The sequence below is a fragment of the Octopus bimaculoides genome, chromosome 6, assembly GCF_046866305.1.
Source record: "Octopus bimaculoides isolate indiv1 chromosome 6, ASM4686630v1, whole genome shotgun sequence".
Taxonomy (NCBI): Eukaryota; Metazoa; Mollusca; class Cephalopoda; order Octopoda; family Octopodidae; genus Octopus; species Octopus bimaculoides.
In genome coordinates this window covers 103033691-103036190 of record NC_142933.1, presented here as the reverse complement: position 1 = coordinate 103036190, position 2500 = coordinate 103033691, and the positions used below count along the sequence as shown (strand labels likewise).

Here is a 2500-nt window from a genome sequence, read left to right as displayed (position 1 = left end):
CAATTCTTTTCTTTTTTTTTGCTATAGCCTCGGCCCGACCAAAGTCTTGTGAGTGGATTTGGTAGACGGAAACTAAAAGAAGCCGATCGCACATATATGTGTGTGTGTGTGTTTTCTGTCTGTGTTTGTCTCCCACGACCGCCTGTGAACCAGTTCAGCAACGGAGACAGACTAAGTACCAGGCTTAAGAGGAAAGTACTGGGGGTCTATTGTTGGACTAAAATATTTTAAGGTGGTGCCCCTGCATGGCCAAAGTCTAATGATACTAGGTAAAAGATACTGCTACGGTACTGTTGAATAAGTTTCTCAGTCAGTCATGAAAAAAACTGCGGCCCGCGGGACTTTTTGAATCGGACGCCAAATAAAAGAATTAGCTTTAATTCTTGTAGTAGTGTGGCCCGCTTGATGATGAACCATATATTCTGCGGCCCGCGTCTCGAACCAGTTTTCTTGTGCCTGCTCTAACTAGCTCGATCTGCTAAAAATAGTAATATGTGATACATTCAGCAAGTAACAGCTAATGCTAATGCGCAGGAACAATTGTAATTTGGACTAAATTCTGTTCGTTCTATCTTCTCGTATCATAAATTCTTATATATATATATATATATATAATGCAGATAGATAGATATGGGGAACAGTTTACAGAGTTAATAATTCGGTTAAAGCATGTTACTTCAGAAAAGCTATATATTCAGGGTTAATGCGCTAAATATATTTCACAAGGGAGTGGTGTGTGGACAGGAGGCGCTGGAAAAGCAGGTGTAAATGTGATGAAAAGGAAATGATTGGTGTGACATCATGCAGTGGGAGAGGAATGGAAAGCGGCATGGAACGCTCTGCTGTTCGTCATCAATACACACATACATTATGTACTATGTATGACTTTGTAAACGTGCATAAGTTTTAAGATCTTAAAAGTAAATGAAACTGAATGTGTATATTCTCCGTGCTTCGTTCGTTATTTTTCGACTTAAACTTCCACTCCTGATTGAATTAATCGAGGAGTCATTATTTCTCTTACAAATATGACTGTGAGGGCTTGCCCTGAGGGAATTATATGCAGTCAAAATGAGCATGCCGTTTTGGCTGTCATTTATAGAGAGGTGCTCACAAAAATACACCTGTATATACGTATGATTGTATGTACGCATGTACAAGTCCCTGCTCTCCGGAATCCTGGAAAAAAAGAGTAGCATAACTAAGTACTGTAGAGTAAAAAGTCCGCTTCTCTACCACATTTCTCATCATTATTATTCAAATACTTAGCAATGTAGTTCCCTTTAAATGTAAATGTTGAGGGAAATTTCATCATCTACAATTCTTGATAACATTGATACTCAGCCAGCGTTAGTAATTGATACTATACAGATAGCCAGATTACACGTGTTTGACAAGCTGAAAACAGAAAGGGCGCCCACACAACAAACTTCCTTCCATCAGGTGGGTGCTAATATATATGTGTGTGTATGTGTTACATATTTAATAATCTTTAGTCTGTCAGATGAATTTTAAATATTTTTCTAAATATATGTATGAAATATAAAAATGAGTGGTCACACATTTTTATATCCACTTTATGTATAGGTATATCTTTCCAAATAAATCTCTACCATACAAACGTGTGCGTGTGATATCCTCTTATGTTACAGACATAGTAAATATGTGTATACACAAAATATTAACTAGAATCAAATGTACTTACCAAATGTTTCCTTCCGCATATTATTTACATACGATAAATTCATAAACGGATTTGAATAAACTGATAACTAAAGCTGAATTTATAATGAAACATCTTTAGGAGGAAAGCGTTTTGATATTAACTCTGGAGAGAGAGGAGAGATAGATAGATAAGATAGCGTTTGAAAGAATCCTCTGATCATGTAAATTTTCTGTCAGAAAAACATTCATAAAAAGCTGTATCTGTAACATTTGTTCTACGACTTTCCCCTAAAGACGCTTCATCATAATATCTTGAGCTTTTACCTTAACACATTTCATCATAATTTTTGCTAAGCTTTTACCTTGAAGAAGCTTTATTAACAAATCAGCTATAACAACATTGGTTATGCAAAAACCAGAACTTTGTCAGAAATGATCTAAAATTTATATGAATAGGATAAAGATGTATGAAATAACTAGTGTGATTGTACAAACATGGTTGATCTGGAGCAAAATATCAAGCACATTGTTCCAAGTGTAAAGAAAAAGAGACAAAAATAAAAATGTCCACACAATACATTATTATTATTATTATTTTTAATTTTCTTATAATTTTTTATGTCTTTAATTATAAAAAAAAACGTCTCACCAACATTATTTTTTTAAAAACTATAATCATAGCTTGCTTTTTTTTAACTCATGAGTAACATAACATTTTGGGTATGTGTATGCATTCTGTATCAATGTATACATGCGTGTTTGTTCACATCCTGTTCTTTTGATAGATAACATCAGTATTTTCATAAATCTCAAGAGTGTATGTATGTATATATAT

At 34.2% G+C, this 2500-nt stretch overlaps 1 protein-coding gene across 7 annotated transcripts in view; it reads right to left on the bottom strand.

The window, feature by feature from the left end:
- Nucleotides 1-2244: 2244 nt before the first annotated feature.
- The window catches only part of LOC106875435 (alpha-mannosidase 2), a 451302-nt gene continuing 451046 nt past the window's right edge, over nt 2245-2500 (bottom strand). For all 7 annotated transcript variants that reach the window (XM_014923584.3, XM_089354371.1, XM_052968622.2 and 4 more), the window contains one exon: nt 2245-2500. This exon is cut by the window's right edge and continues 6557 nt beyond it. The gene's annotated coding sequence lies outside the window, so the exon portion shown is untranslated.